Genomic DNA, 17,648 nt, shown 5'->3' on the forward strand with positions numbered 1-17,648 from the left:
CTATGCAACTTCTTTAATGTTTTTGCAATCCAGTATCATAAAATTTATGAGGAAAGAATGTATGTAGAAATCTCATCTATTTCTTAAAGGGATAGAAGACGGAATTTCAAAGAGGTTAAATTAAATTAAAGGTTGCAAGCAAATCCATATCCTTCCTCCATGCAACCTTAGTGATAGTAGAGTCTTATGAATGAGTGAAAGTAAGATAGATATTATTCCTTAGACTTGTAAGTCTCCTATAACTATGAACACAGCCATAGAGAAACAGAGAAGGTACATTTTTTTAAAGTAAACTTATATTCAGACTCTTGAGTTTCTATTGCACAGGCCATATCAGGAGCTTGATACTAAAGGGTTACTGGAAATCAACTCTCAATTGCAAATTCACTGAGGAACAGGGCAAACTAGGAAGTAAAAGGATTATCTCAACTGAAAACACAATTGTCCTCACTCATATCTTTCTTGCTACATTAATAGCATGTGGTGAACTCTGAAATCCTATCATTCTCAGTTTCTCCCTGTTTTCTAAAACTGTTGCAAATATTAGCAAACGGAAGGAATTATATGTGGTTGGTAGCTGTTGGAAAAGCATGAAAAAAAAAAGCAAATTAATTCAGGTCTCAATAGTCTAGGAAAATGGAAGGGAATGTATGACTCTCATACAAAACATAGTTAACCCAAGAATGCTTTTATGTTGGTAGGTCATAAATAGGTCTTACCAAATTGATACAAAATTAATATTTTGAGCCATTTATTAGTTATTTTTACTTATTTCTTTTTTAGAGAGAAAGAGAGAAAGAACATGGATGTGTGGGAAGGAGGAGCAAAGGAAGAGAGATAAACTAAAGCAGGCTTCACACTCAATGCGGAGCCCAATGAAGAGAGGGGCCTGACTTCCACTGGCTTCACAGCCCTGAGATCACAACCTGAGCCAAAACCAAGAGTTGGACACTTAACTAATTGAGCCATTTAAATGGCTGTAGCTTACCTAACTGCCTGTCTTAAGGATTACATGAAAACCATTGATGAGATTTAAAAATATATGCCTTTTTGTATAAAGTAATAGTTATACTAAAGGTGCTTTTTTTGTCAATTATCACACGTTTTACAAGCTAATTGTATTCTGATTCATCATTGTTAATTTTATATTATCATGCTTATGATAAAGCAAACCAAAGGCAAACTAGTTTTTCCATTTTTATTTATTCCAACCTTTGTTAAAACCAAATTTTAAGAATTTTTTTAACATTGGTGTTTTATGATCTATACTGAAATAAATGTCAGCAGTGGCTTATATCTGAGAGGCTGCCTCATGCAGAGGCAGAAAATGGAACTCTAAATATCTTTTTTGAAAAGATTATATTGGGGATCCCTGGGTGGCTCAGCGGTTTGGTGCCAGGCTTTGGCCCAGGGCTCGATCCTGGAGCCTGCTTCAGGCTCTGTGTCTCTGCCTGTGTCTCTGCCTCTCTCTCTCTCTCTATGTCTATCATGAATAAATAAATAAAATCTTTAAAAAAATTATATTATGCACAAATTTATGTTATATGACTTGAAAATTTTAAAGAAACTTTAAGTTTTTTGAAAATCATCCAGAGTAGAATTATAATATACAACAACAACAGACCTCTCTCTCTTTTTTTTTACAATAATCATTAAAAGTAATAAACATAATTGGTTTGCCATTGATAAGAGAGGGATTATTTAAAAGATTTGTTTTATGCAATGTCATTTCTTGGCTGCTCACTCAGTGTGGTTCATCAGATTGGCTTGTCTCACTTGTGGCAGGAACAGAATTTAATCTTGGCTTCATTCACAGATCGACTAATTAAATTGGGATAAAAGTGTGCTCTAGGAAGCTGTGCCATCACATACTCTCTCACTCTCTCTCTCTCTGCTGTAAGTTCAGCAGAGAGAGAATAAAATTTTTCCTTATGTGTACTTCTTTACTAATAGTTACATTCTCTTTGCCACTAGACAGCATTTTAAAGGTGTAAGTTTATTCAATTCTTGACAATACAGTCATGAAAAAAAAGATAATTGAACCGGAAGCTTTTCTTTAGGGGAAAACTTTTTTTAATTAAAAATATTTACCAATAGGACTGGCCTAAATAAACAATATAGAAGATATATTTTATAAACACTATTTTTAAACTGCACAAAATCGCTATTGGTTCCTCTTTTTCCATTGTAGCAACATCTTTCTTCAAGGAGGTATTTTGATAAGCAAATCATTTTGTATCAAGTACGTTCAGCTTTGACATAGAGGCTGTCAATTCCGTTGAGAACAATTTCCTCATGTTTTTCGTTGTCAGCATAATATTTATTGTCTCCTTAATATCTTGTAGTAGTTAAAGAATTGTAATGCTTTTGCATTTTTTGAGCTTAAATGACAGCACTCTTTTGTCCTGGAATGTTAGAAGTGTTAGCTCCTTAACAGATTCTTAGCTGGTGAGCTTCTTAGCCGGCACTCCTTATTCATGACAAAACTAAGAAAAACACATGCATACACACACACACACACACACACACACACACACACAGAGGAAAAAAAATCAACAAAACTATTCACTAATTCTTGACATCTTCAGAATCTCTTTGATTGACAACCCATTCATGTCACTTTTTAAAGGGGCTATTGTAGTAAATAGCTTCTCAATTTGTTGTGATCTTTAACAAAAGCCAAATTGGGGGTGGGGATGGTGAGGGACTTCTTTCACCTAAGAGGGTACATACAACTAAGACCAAGATATACTCACAAAATAGAATTTGAAATTCTTAGAAAAACTCTGGACTGTCAACAAGGCACTATTAAGACTGGTGAGTTGTACAACTGTCAATATAAGAAAGATGATATTTTATTACATAGCTATAGTAATCAAAACAGTATGGTACTGGCATGAAAACAGACACCAATGAGATAGAATAGAGTCCAGAAATCAGCCCATACATATGACCAATTAATCTATAACAAAGGAGGCAAGAATACATGATGGAAAAAGACAATCTTTTCAATTAACGGTGTTGGGAAAACTAGACATCTATATGCAAAAGAATGAAATTGGACACTATCTTAGCACCACACTCAAAAAAAAATTCAAAATGATTACAGACTTGAATATAAGACCTGAAACATGAAATTTGCAGAAGTAAACATAGGTAGTAGGCTCTCAGACATCAATCTTAGCAACTTTTTTTTTTTTTTTTTTAAGACCAGTCTCCTCAGTCAAGGGCAACAAGAGCTAAAATAAACAATATGATTAAATCAAACTAAAAAGCTTTTGTACAGTGGGGGGAAAATCAGCAAAATGAAAAGACAACCTACTGAATGGGAGAATTTACTTGCAAATCCTATGTTCAAAAAAAGGGTTAATATCCAAAACATATAAAGAACTTACAAACAACTTAATTTCAAGAAAACAAACAACCCAATTGAAAAATGAGCAGAGTACTTGAATGAACATTTTTCCAAAAAGGACATACAGATGGCCAAGAAGTATGTGAAATGATGCTCAATATCATGATCATGGAAATGCAAATCAAAATCACAATGACATATTACCTCACACTTGCCAGATTGGTTCTTATCAAAAAGACAAAAAATAACAAGTGTTGGCAAGGACATGGAAAAAAGAGAACTCTAGTACATCGTTGGTAGGAATATAAATTGTTGCAGTGAATATGGAAAACAAAACAGCATGAGTTTCCTTTAAAAACTAAAAATAAAACTACCAAAAAAAAAATTAAAAAATAAAAATAGAACTACCATAAAATCCAGAAAGTCCACTTCTGGATATTTATCTAAAGAAAACAAGAGCACTAATTCAAAGACTTATATGTACCCTTATGTTTTGTTGCAGCATTATTTAAAACAATCCAAGATATGAAACTAACCCAATTGTTCATTTATAGATGAATGCATAAAAATGAATGGATAAAAACGTGGTGTATATATATATATATATATATGATATTAATTCACCGTAAAAATAATGAAATCTTGCCATTTGAGACAGTATGAATGGACCTAGAGGGTATCATAGCAAATTAAATAAGTCAGACTGAGAAAGACAAATACTGTAGGATCTCACATGTGGAATCTAAAAAAACAAATGAACAAACAAAATAAAACAGAAACAGACTCGTTAGAAACAAACTATTGGTTATCAGAGTGGGGAGAGGGCATAGGGCCAGGCAAAATAGGTAAAGGGGATTAAGAGGTAGAAACTTCCAGTCATGAAAAAAGTCAGGGGAATGTAAAGTACAGCATAGAGAATATAGTTACTAATATTGTATTAACATGCACAGTGACAAATGATAACTAGATATATTATGAGGATTGTTTCATAATGCATAAAATACTGAATCACTACAATGCACGACTGAAACTAATAGGATACTGAATGTTAATCACACTTCAATAAAAAATGAAAAAAAAGGGTGAAGTTCTGTTACTTTGCTCTTAAAATGCCAAGTTTTTAAAATGTCTTGATTTCAGTTACATATGAAATGAATGGTATAATCTCATTTATTATGCTGTCTCCCAACTGCTGGATTCAACCTGCAGGTAAGGTTTTATTTGGCCGGTTATTTTATTTCATTTTTAATTTAAATTCAATTTTTTAAAATTTATTTATTCATGATAGACAGAGAGAGAGAGGCAGAGACACAGGCAGAGGGAGAAGCAGGCTCCATGCAGGGAGCCCGACGTGGGACTCGATCCCGGGACTCCAGGATCCAGCCCTGGGCCAAAGGCAGGTGCTAAACCGCTGAGCCACCTAGGGATCCCTTAAATTCAATTAATTAAAACAATGTATTATTGGTTTCAGAGGTAGAGTTCAGATTCATCAGTCTTATATATATATATAAGGTCTATAGTTAATTCTAATTGATTATTAAAATTTAAAAACTGAGCAACAGTTTAAAAATCCAGATTTATCTTTTGTCTGTAAAATTTCTTGAAATCAAGATTCCAAATTAATTCCAAAGCAACAGTTCGCTGGAATTGAGTTCCTGCTTCCCTGCTTTGATATGATCCCGCTTTGACACATTTCTTTCTTTTTAGATCATCCTACAGCTAATTTACTTTGCTTACTAACCACATTTGCTGGCTTTTAGTAGGATTTTGAGTTTCTGACCTTAGTAGGATTTTGAGTTTCTGACCTCTTTATTGCACTAAAATGCATTATTTAGAGATCAATTTATAACACAAAACCATGGATTTGAATCTCTCTAAACCTATCTCCTTATCTGTAGAGTGGATGTATAGTAACACTACTTTACAAGGACATTATGATGAATAAATAAGAAATGAATAAAATGACATAGAATGGTTCCTGGATTAGAGTAAGAATAATTATACTAATTATATATTATAATAATTATATCTATACTAATTTATAGTACAGTAGATTATAGTAATATTCAGGAAATATTACATTACTACTAATGATCATAGCAGAATGTTAATAATATTTCAATCATTCACACAGCTGAGATGAAAATAATCATCAGTTTTTTTAGGTAATTCATATTCCTGTGGCTTGTCATAATGTGGGCAGAAATCGACAGACCTCTTCAGATTATCTGTATTTCTAATATATCCAGATGATGTTTGATTTCAATCAATTTAGATATATAGGCTTTTAATGCTTTGGAGAAGACATATAACACTTATATATACTTTTATTTTTTATATTTATAAACTTTTCCTTAAAACTACAAAAATTAAATTTGGGAGTTGTATTTACTTTCATTGTTTCTCGGCTCTTGCCTGACTTTTAATGAAAGTTTTTTCTAGGTTCTATATCTCAAAGTAATATAACACTTTAACTCTTAGTCCATAAATCCCCATTTACATTATTGTAAAGGAAACAACAACAACAAATGCTTAGCTTGAATTTTGTCAGGACTGCTGGAAAAGAAAAGAAAGAAAATGCAAAATATTTTGCTCTGGTTTCAATAGTAAAGGGACCTTTATTGAATTTATTGAAATAAGCACGCATAAAAAGTCACTGGACCCTCAATCTCTAAATGATCTTTTAGGGAATGCTATTAAATCACAAATGAAATGTTGGCATTGCTTTTCTAGGAATATGTATACATTTTAAACTTTAGGACTTTTATAAAACTTGCATTGGAATTAAAGTGGTTTTCCAAATACATTTTTTTTTCAGTCATGTGGCAGCAGTTGTTTCACTGACATCTATGCATAAGTATTCAGAAATATAACAGCTAGCAAGGAGATCTCCAGAGGGAACACACTCATTCCTGTGAAATAAAGCTGGTGACCTTGAGTGCAGCAAATTAAAAAGTCAAGAAGAGATGGGAAGCTATACAGGGCTAAACACTGACAACTTCCCCTTTCCTTTCCAAAATGGAAAGTTGTTTGAACAGTAGGTTGGTTTCTGAGTTGTTATTTCAGCACTTTGGTTTTTATGTGTGTGTGTGTGTGTTTTTTTTTAATAAAGCTCACGATTTGATACATCATCTTGCTTTACTTAAAAATATGGTTCATTCTCATATTTGTAAAGTCTGACAAAATTTCAAGGCATAATTATCTTCTAACCAGATTTTCTGAAATCAAATATTTCTTTCTTTGGGACTTCATTCGTATCTTAAACACATTAGTCAAAAGAAAGGCAATAATAGAGAATGCTCCACTTTAGTTTTTGGTTTCCAAGGTGGCTACAAGAACCAGTGAGCTAAGAAAATACCTAGGTTCTTAAGACTAGATATTTTTAAATAGTATTTTTTAAACTTTTTATCATATAAACATTAAAATATAAATTTTAAAAAGGCATAATACATTTACTTCAAAAGGAAGAACATTTGTAAAAATAATTTTATCACTTTTAAAAACTAGAGTTTGTGAAGTATGATATTTGCAAAGTAAGACCATTGTTTTCTTTAATATTACAATATTATCTGTTGAGGCAATTGATGCGCTTTTACTAATTCCATTATTTTCTAAAGTTGTGTTCAAGCATTTTTCTAGGATTTTCTATAATTTTGAGAAAATTATATTCCTTTATATTCATTCCTATGGTATTCATAACAAAAATTAAAGGATAGGCAAAATAGCAAAGTTTCTATGCATACCTTGGGAGACTCAGTAGATAAAATAATATACCACTGACAGTTGTTCATGTGGTGATTCACATTATGGAAATAAAAAATAAGTCTGTAGATATATTTCTAGAGTGGATTTTAAGCTTTATGTAATTTCTATCATAGAAAATGTTACTATCCATCTTTTAAAAATAAATAATTACAACTTTGAAAGATTGTATTTAAGTTTCTTTTGATTAGAGGGCCTTTAGAGTTGCATGACTTTTTATATAAAAAGATTCATTCCACATGATTTCATTGAAATTATTTATTGAAATAAGGTATCAATAAAAATGAATAATCTTTGTTTATGGTTGTAATTGATTATGATATGATCCCGATTCCATAAAACAAATTCTTATCATTACAATCATAAAACATTATTATTTTTCTTACATATGCATAATTGAGTGAACTTTGCTTTTTAGACTTGGTAAATGACACATTTTCAATACACAGTTGGAAGAAAAGTATAGTGCTGTCAAGTATTCATTATATCAGCTTGAAAAGTGACATTCATTTTATTTTACTTAAACACAAAAATAATCAATTAAAATGTTATCAGAGAGCACTGGATTTTCTGATTATCCCTCAGCAAGCTAGCATTGATATTTAAGTAAACACTGAAAAAGGAATTACACTATACTTTCTCCCATGGAATCCATGTCCCTAAATGTGCCTCCCTTAGAATGTATATCAGGACTACAGATGCGGTGGGAGGGTGAGGGGTTGAGAGAGGGAGAATCTCCAATAAGTACAAAAAAAAAGTCATTAAATAAGTTACAGGTCGAACTGCAAGGTAGAAATTTAATATCAAAGATATTTGAATCATCCAGATAAGAAGATGTTATAATATAACTGATAAAGCTTGGTTCAGTCTCAGACTTTTTCCATAACTAAACATTAGAATACTACGAAGTTTGAAGATAGATATCTTGTGACTCAAGAATTTTATAACCTGACAAGATGTGTTTTTCATGTGTGAAGGAATCAGAAGTAATTATCAGATACAAACAGATTTTAAAAGCATGCAACCACATGCAACTATTGAAAAAAATTGTTCAATAGATACAGCACTTGAACAAGAGATGAATCAAAATTAAGAGTTCTAGAATGGAAAAGGTAATTTAAAAACTCTGGAAGAATGTTAATGAGAGAGAAAAATCTAAACAGTAATAATTCTCATATCTAAACAATTCCTCATTTTGTATTTTTTATTTTAATAATTGAAATTTAAATTTTAATAATTTGAAAAAAATAATCAAATGAAAAATAGGACAATACTTCTAGAAACACTGAAAAACTAAATAAAACAGGATTCATATAATAACAGATAAAATACGAAAAAAGTGTTAATAAGCAAACAAAAAAACCTAAAAGCATAAATAATGATAAAAGTGAGAACATTATAAAAAGCTTCCAAAGAGCAAAATCTCACAGATAATTTTATATTTTTGTAAGACATGAACTCAAAATATAAAGACATGTGAGTTTTAAAAATTATACACACACGTTTACAAAATAAATAAGTATAGTTGTGTTACTTTTGAGAAAATAATGAAATGCCAAAAAAATTTTTAAAAGAGTGAAGCAGATTCCTTTAAAAGAATGGATGTAGACAGATAAACCCATGTAATATTAACCTTTATGCTTTTTCTGTCTTTCATGCATTTCTATACCCTTGTGCAGTCTTTCAAAGAACCTCTAAGGAATCAAGGAAAAATCGGATTATCATAGCAGAAATGCAAAAAGTAAGAAAAGGCTCATCTTCAGTTATTTGACTTCCAAATGGGAATTAATTAAAAATTCCTGAGGAGAACTCCAAAGGAAGACTCAAACTTGCCAATAACAAAGCACTGAAACATCATAAGGAAGAAGGAAGACCCTGCAACCCTGCCTCTGGGAGAAGAGATGACAGTCAGCTGGGAGCAGGGCAGAGAAAGGAATTACAACTTTACACAAAAGGCCAGAAGGATCTGATAAAAGATCAGAATGGAGTGGGAGCTAGGGCATCAAAAAGAAAAGAAAAGACTCCATCTAGAAAAACCTTAACAGGTAGTCCAACAAGGAGTTAAGAAAGCTAACCAAAGCCTATCCTTCTGCTGTCTGGAAAGGGAGCATTTGGAGTCACATTAAAAATGCAAATATGCCTTGTCACCTTTGGTAGTGCCTGAGGGCTTTCCATCAGCAGTTGACTGAATATTGCTCAAGTCTAATCAAGTAGGATGATTAAAGGTACTCTGAGTGGACATCTTAATAGCCATAGAAACCCAAACTGAAAGAGCTGCTGTGACAGTGATATAGAAAGGACAGCCCCAGAGAGGAACCTGAAGAATGGAACTACCTACATGAAAATATAACATTCTTGAAATTTCCTGAGCAAAATGACAAATGCATGTAAAACAGCAAAGGCATAAAACAATAAAATAGTAGATACACACAGCGAAATTATAAAAATCTCTCTGTCCTTAACAGAACATATTATACCACACAAACAAGAGTGTAGAGATAAAGATTTAGTCTGGGTGAATTTGTATATAAAATCACAGGATATAATTTTTTAAATCTCTCTAGTTTATTTTAAATCGCCATGGAATATTCCAAAAAATATTATATTAAGCCCTAAGTAATATACAAAAAAAATTCTCATAAAACTAATGTTGGGAAGAATTTTTTTTTCCTTTATACTTTTAGGTTTCTTCCTAAGGAGCTGTAAATTAAATTGACAAAAGATAGATTAACAGGAGAAAGTAAAACTTTATTCATATGCACACAGAAGCTCACAAAATTGGCCCAAATGGCTTAGCTAACTTATTTAAAGGGGAAAGGGGGGGGGGAGGATAAAAGCTTTTATGTAAGAACAGATGGGTTTTAGGAAAGACAAATTGTTTGTTTTTAGAACAAAAAGATAAGAAAATGTAAGATAATGTTTGTTTATAAAGGTGCAAATAGTCTTCTCTGGGAGGGAATTTATGATAGTTTTACTCTTGGGTCTCCTTACTGAGAGTGAAAGAGGTGGTTTATGGTAGCCTCATTTCCTAGAAGTTTCTGCATATAGTCAGATAAGTGTAGTTCCCAGAAGGCTTCTTTCTTCATCTATTAATCTCAAATGTTTTCAGCTTAAAATATTTTTCAGACCTACTCAGGGATTCCAAGTGGGCCAACACATTAAATATATAGCCACACTTAGGGGGTATATATATATATCACAACAACAAATAGTCTGTTAGGTCAAAGATAAGCACCTTTACTCAACGTAATAGAATAGTTAGGAAATAGGGAGAGACAGTCGTCCAGTGAAATAAGATGAATCAATCCAAGTGACCACTAGATAACAGATACCACAGCAAAACCCTCCTCATATTTAAGAGATTGTATTTTCTGACCACAATACAATAAACTAAAATCAAAGAAATATATTTAACATGTAAAAAAGAAATTAGGGGTGCCTGGGTGGCTCAGTCACTTGAGCATCTGCTTTCAGCTCAGTGTGTGATCCCAAGGGTCCTGGGATCCAGCCCTGTGTCGGGCTCCCTGCTCAGTGAGGAGCCTGCTTCTCTCTTTCTCTCTCCTACTCTCCTCCACCCAGCACAAGCTCTCTCTCTCTCTCTCTCTCTCACTCTTGCTCTCACTCTTGCCCTATCTCAATTAAATATTTAATTTTTTTAAAATATGAAAAAGTTAAAAAGCAAATAAGCATGCAACAAAAATGACAGAATTAACATAAAGTTACTAAGTTTGTATAAATTAATAAGAATAAATTTTGTTTTAGATTAAAAAAAATTCTTATGTAATCTCTATTCACAAGGTGGGGCTCAAACAACCCTGAGATCATGAGTTGCATGTTCTAGGACTGAGCCAGGCAGGGACACCGATAAGAATAATTCTAAAACTTAAATAGAAAAAGACAAAGGAAAGCAGAAAGGGAAATGCAGTAAGCTGGTCTAGTCAGTGCTCTTATTTGCAGATTCCATATTTGTGAATATGCCTACTTGCTAAAATGTATTTGTAACACAAAATCAATACTCTCAGTGTTTTTTGTAGTCATTTTTTGGACATGCTTAAAGCAGCAAAAAAGTTTGAGCTGCCTGAAACACACCTTCCCATCTGAGGTTAAAAGAGGCAATGCTCTGCTTTGTTCTTTCCACCCTCATACTCTACACAAATTACCTTTCCATGGTCTTTTTAGTAGCTTATTTTTTTCTCATTTTCCTGTTTCTGTTGATAATTTTTATTTTTAAAAGGGCCCCCAACTATAGTGTTTAAGTGCAGTCTACTATTTCTAAGCTCAATAATGCTATGATGTGGGGCACCCGAGGGACCCAGTTGGTTAAGCCTTCCTCTGGATCAGGTCATGATCCCTGGGTCCTGAGATCAAGCTCTTCATCAGCCTGCTTCTCTCTCTCTCTTTCCCTCTGCCCTTTCCTACCACTCATCCTCTTTCAAATAAATAAATAATTTTTTTGAAAAAGAATTAAGTGATGTACCTTATGGGAAAAAAGTATATATATTAAATAAGTTTTGTCCAGGCATGAATTATAGTGCTACTGGCTAGGAGTTCAATGTTAATGAGTCAACAATTTACACTTAATAATGTCTCTTTAAACAGAAACATAAAATAAGAGTATGCATTGATTGATTAATAAAAATGTTATAACCAGAGGCTCTCAAAAATGTAGACCTGTATTTCCCCTAGAAGCAATGGTTTAATATTGACTAATTTAGTGTTCACTGTAACTTTATAGAATATAACTACAAGACTAATGAAAATCGACTGTATTTGAAAAAGGAAAATTCTGATAACTAATAAGAGAAAGCCAAATAAAATAATATTAGGTTGCATTTTTTAATCTGTCAGATTTAGAAAGATCTTTAAAAAAGAGTCCATCAGTAGTCAGAAGAGGATTGATAAATCAAATGTGTAACAGAAAAACAAATTGGTACTGCCTTTAAAAAAGCAAATTGACAATATCCATAAATAATCTTAAACTTGTTCACATCTATTGACCTTGTAATTCTTTAGGAATGGATACTGGTACTATGTAAATCACTAAATCTGTGGGCAAAAATTTTCCCTATAATGTTGTTAATTAATGTTATTACTAAGAAAGACACATAACATTAAATTAATTTTTTTTTCAGACCCACATTTAAGTGGAAGCACAACACTGGTCTTTTCTGAAACAGAAAAGAAAGAAATGATGGCAAAGGAAAAATATCTCTTTCAAAGAGGATAGTGAACCAGAGATTTACTGCTTTCAGAGCATTTAAAAGCTCAGTTAAAAAAAGGAAGAAGAAAGGAAGAGAGGAAGGAAGGAAGGAAAAAGGAAAAGAAAAGAAAAAAGGAAAAAGGAAAGAAAAGAAACCATGAATGTTTCTCAAAGACCCACTTAAAACTTCTGAATAAAATATTGTTTATACAAATTATAAACAAATTATTTGTTTAAACAATAAACAAAAATAAAGGTGACTTGTTGTAAAACAAGGACTCCCATGAAATATTTGGCTAACACAATATTGAATAAAGATTGTTTTAAAAAATAACAATTGTTTAGGGGCACCTCGGTGGCCCAGACCTCGGTTGAGGTCTATCTTTGACTCAGGTCATGATCCGGGGTCCTGGAATCAAGTCCCACATTGGGCTCCCTGCATGGAGCCTGCTTCTCCCCCTGCCTCTCTCTGTGTGTCTCTCATGAAATAATACATAGAATCTTTAAAAATAAATAAATAAATAAATAACAAGTTTTGTCCCATTGAGAACACTTCCAGCTGCTTTTCTTAAAATCTGAGTAGCTGATTGACTCTTAACTATTCAGCATTTTATTCTGTATAAAGTTTGTAATTCAAGGTTTTGGTTTGGGGGCTAGGGAGGCTTCTTCTTCTTCTTCTTCGTCTTCGTCTTCGTCTTCTTCTTCTTCGTCTTCGTCTTCTTCTTTGTCTTCTCCTTCTCCTTCTCCTCTCTCTACCTCTCTCCCATTCTTTCTCTATTTATAATTTTTGTTTTTAAATTCTGCTTTAGAAAAATTCCTTACTATGAAGGAATACCAATACTGCTACTACTTCACTTCTGGCAATAGATGCTAGGATGCTAGGAAATATGATATTTAAAATACAAATGTTTTACACTTAAATTCATGGCAGACAAAATTATTTTATGTTTTTAATGTTAATTTATACTGATCTTATATGCAAAAAGCTATTAGAATTCCCCCAGTGGAAGCATCCAGGATATTGATGTTGTCATATCTCTTTTCTCACATACATGTATTACAAATTGGTAACAATCACACATTGTGATACTCAGATGCAGAAATACAGTAATATAAATGCATCTAGTGTAAGTTTGGAAGAATACTTGCTATTTTAAGGGAGTACTATCTATCACCTGAAATCTTAAAAACTGGTTAACAGGTGGTTCTATAGTGCTATTATGATAAATTAAAGAAAAACTAAATAAGAAAAAAGGCACTACAATTATTGTCAAGAGATACTCAAAACCAACTAGACGTGTGTGTGTGCGTGTGCGCGCACGCATATTCACACACATTTCAAGAAGACGGGCATATTAATGCCAAAGAAATGTTTTATTTTTAAATGAGGACATATCCCACAGCTCTGCTTCATTCTGTTAATATATTTGTTGTAATGTATATTCCTTCCTGTATTTATATTACAAACATGATGGAGATTAAAACCAAGGAGTAAAACTGCAAATTTTATAAGACTTTCACATATTTTGAAACAAAATTATGGTTATTCATAGCCAATAACAATATTCTTTGTTCTTCATATCATTTTTCTCTCACAAAAGTATGTGGACTTCCAGGCATTACATTTATTTGAAGCCAAATTTTAAATATTTCCCTTGTGATTTTACCCTACTTTTTCCATATCTCATACTGTTTTTATCATATAGTCCAAGAGTAGGATAAAGATAAGCATGCTTATTGGCTTGGCACCGATGTGTTATAGGAAGGGACTAAAATAAAAAAATAAAAAAATATATACATAAAAAAAAAAAAAGCCAGATCATACTCCAGGCTCTGCCGCTACTAATTTCCTTAGGCTGTGGGCTGCTCACTTAATCTTTCTTGCCCAGAAAACAAAACATCTGACTCTGTGTCTCTGAAGACAGGATTCAGGATTGGCCACCTGATGAAGGTAGTGACTCACTTATTGCAATAAGAAATACTCTCTTTCAAATCCTTAAATCATCCTAGAACACATGTTCTCAAAATGTAGATCATGATTTTTTTTAGCTGGTAGTTCTCCTTCCTAGAGATAACCACTTTTTCTCATGTAAACTTCCAGAGATTTTCTACGCATAAAAACTCTTTTCTGTGCATAAGGTAATTTCTAAGATGTGACCCAAGACCAAATCCGATTTAGAGCTTAATAAATGTAGGTTGAAAAAAAAAATCAGATGAATGATACTGATGGGGCTCAGGATACACTACACCAAAATAGGCATCTTGGCATACTGAACATCTTTAAAAAAGGAATTTGAGAAAACAGCAGCAGCAGAAAGGTCACTCTGCCCTTTAATGTGTTAAAAACAAAACAAAACAAACAAAACAAAAACAAAAATAACCCACAGGCCCCAAATGGAGTCATGTGTGCTGATCCCATATCACCAAACCAGGGTTTAATACCTAAACTATTACAGTTTCAACCTTCCTCCGGAATGTATCCTTAACCACTCAGTTTGGCATTTTCTGGTCAGTGCTGGTAAAATAATTCACCTAAGAAAATACTTTTGGGGCAGCCCCGATGGCTCAGTGGTTTAGCGCCTGACTTCAGCCCAGGGCATGATCCTGGAGACCAGGGATCAAGTCCCACGTTGAGCTCCCTGCATGGAGCCTGCTTCTCCCTCTGCCTGTGTCTCTGCCTCTGTCTCTCTCTCTCTTTCTCTGTCTGTCACGAATAAATAAATAAAATCTTAAAAAGAAAAAAAAAAAAAAAGAAAATACTTTTGTCCCCTCCGGGAGATCACCTTGCCCATAATAATCCTTTTTTGTTTGTTTATGACTTCTTTATCCTGCCTTGCCAAGTCTTTCCTTATCTGAGCTCCTTCAAGCACCAGATGAGAGGCTGCACAATTCATGATTTATTGAATAAAGGCAACTAGATCTTCATATTTTCTCAGTTGAATTTTTATTATTTAACAGCCCCCTCACCTGTCTTCCCTGGAATAGATCACTAAAACTCCTAAAGTGAAAGAGACTCTCTGTTTACCAGGGGAAAGAATAATATTCACAGATGGGTAATTTGGGGCTGAGAAATCTGTTCAATCATTATGTTTCTAGTTTCTTCTTCACCATTTATTACCCCAACCCTAAATCCTTCTTTCTAATGCCTCAAATAATAAATTGATTCTTCATACAAAAGGCATAAAAGAAAAAAAAAAAGGTATAAAAGCTTTCTGTTCTGGTCACTTCTTTGACTCTTCACTTTCTTTTGAAGGCTCCCATGTACATGTTAAAATATAATTAAATCTGTATGTTTTTCCCCTGTTGATTTGCCTTTGTCAGTTTAGTTTTCAAACCCAGGAAAGAACCCTAAGGAATTGAGCAAAACATTTTCCTCCACTACGATATGTGTCTAGTAAGGGATATGTACTAAAACCTTGCTTATTCCTTGTTGAAAGATGGCCTTCCCTTATGATCTGTCAAGATTTTTTACCCTAGTCCTTAGCCCACATCCAAGATTGTGGTAAGGCCAATCTACTTCAATTTCCCGACATACTGTTCTATCTTCTATAATAATTCATATTCTTTTTTTCCTAAAACATTCCCTCTTTTTGTCTTCCCTCCCAATTCCTACTCATTATTCAAAATTCAGCTCAGATTACTGCCTCTAGGAAGTTTGACTGACTTCTAAGATATAGTTAGACCTATCTCCTGAAGCTCTTATTTAATAGCTATTGTTTTAAGTCTGTGTCTCCCAATAGACAATGACTCTGAAAGGCAGACAATAGAACCTAGATGCTATGAATCTTTGCATCCCTAGTTCCATCTACCAAACCATCATAAGGAGGTCTTGAAAACTTTTCTTTCTTTAATAAAGAAACCATCGACAGCACCATTAACATCACGTTTTATTATAATTCTTTTTCCTTTTATTTTTATTTTAATTAATTCTTTTTCTTTTCACTTCAGGCAAGGTGCCATTTTGTACATTCCAGAGGCTATAATTTACAAGGAACTTCTCTTTATACCATATAATTAAGACTGTAAATACTAGTAGCCTTTGCATGAAAGTCAGGTATTTGCAACCAAAAAAGGCCTATTAAATTATAAGAACTCTTCCGATCTCCTTAAGGACACCGCAATTCTGTCTCTTGACACCTAAAACGTTTCAGTTTTTGACATTTACTTCATCATATATTTTCAGCAAGTGAATTAATATAATCTATCAGTTAATCCTACAATAATGTTAAAATTAGAAATATTCATTTTGTCACCAAAAAAAATTTTTTTTTAAATAGCTACTTATAGGGGCAGGTATTGTTGTAGGAGCTGAATATACAGCAGTGAACACAAAGAAAACAAAACAAAGCAAAACAAAATACCCTACTCCTTTAGTGCTTAAATTCTAGTAGAGTAGATAGAATCATTAAGTAAGTAAAATATTTATACTCTTATATGTTGATAATGCTGTGAAGAAATATATAGCATAAAATGAGTTGAAGAACACCAGGAGAGGGATTTAGTTTTGAATTACATAGGCAGGGGAGACCCTACCGAGAAATAAATACTCAGGAAATGGGGCAACATCCCTATCTCCCAGCGAGGAGCACTCCAGACCTATGCTACCTAAAGCCTTAGGTACATATGTACACTTCATATTTGGGGGCAGCAACATGACTATGGGAACTATGGAGTGGTATGAAGAAAGGGAGAGCTACATATGGGTCGTGAGGTCAGAGAGGTAAAGAAAGGCAGGATTATATAAGGCTTATATGAGAACTTTAGCTATTCAGAAGATTTTGTGTTTACTTTGAGAGATAGGTGAAGCCATTGGCAAGTTCATTGAAGAGAAATGCTATGATCTAGCAGACATTTTACCAGGGTACTGGGCAAGGAACAGAATATAAATCAAGAAACAAGAGTAGATAGTCAAATAGGTAGCATGTGTCACAGGCTGGCCCTTGAAGTATGGTGGAAAGGTTTGTGAAAGTCACGAGACAAATTTGGATTTTCAGTCCTATTCATTCTCTATTAATAGATGCATTACTAGATGCAATACTAGTAGTTGTATAATAGATGCAATACTCCTAGTTGAAGTATTCTACTGACCTTTCTACCCTCAACATGTTTAGTGTCTGAAAAGAAAGAAATTCAAATACAAGTATAAAATAACAAGTATCATGAAGCAAATGAGGGGAATGATTGGTCTAAGGACTGAGCTGACCATTAAGGATAACCACAAAATATGGGTAACAGTCCTCAATTATTTAGCAGCTGTTGACAATTGTTTCAAGGTATCACACAGATATACTCAGCTATGAAAAATATTTTGGTAGAGGCATATCCTACTCC

The 17,648-nt window shown here is 33.2% G+C and overlaps 1 protein-coding gene and 1 pseudogene across 1 annotated transcript in view; one reads left to right on the forward strand and one right to left on the reverse strand.

The window, feature by feature from the left end:
* The window catches only part of LRP1B (LDL receptor related protein 1B), a 1,825,680-nt gene that overhangs the window by 803,810 nt on the left and 1,004,222 nt on the right, over positions 1–17,648 (reverse strand). The gene's annotated exons all lie outside the window — the stretch shown is intronic.
* Positions 1–17,648, forward strand: part of LOC140611570 (large ribosomal subunit protein eL8-like) — a 40,340-nt pseudogene that overhangs the window by 6,304 nt on the left and 16,388 nt on the right.

This window comes from Canis lupus, chromosome 20, assembly GCF_048164855.1.
Source record: "Canis lupus baileyi chromosome 20, mCanLup2.hap1, whole genome shotgun sequence".
Classification (NCBI taxonomy): Eukaryota; Metazoa; Chordata; class Mammalia; order Carnivora; family Canidae; genus Canis; species Canis lupus.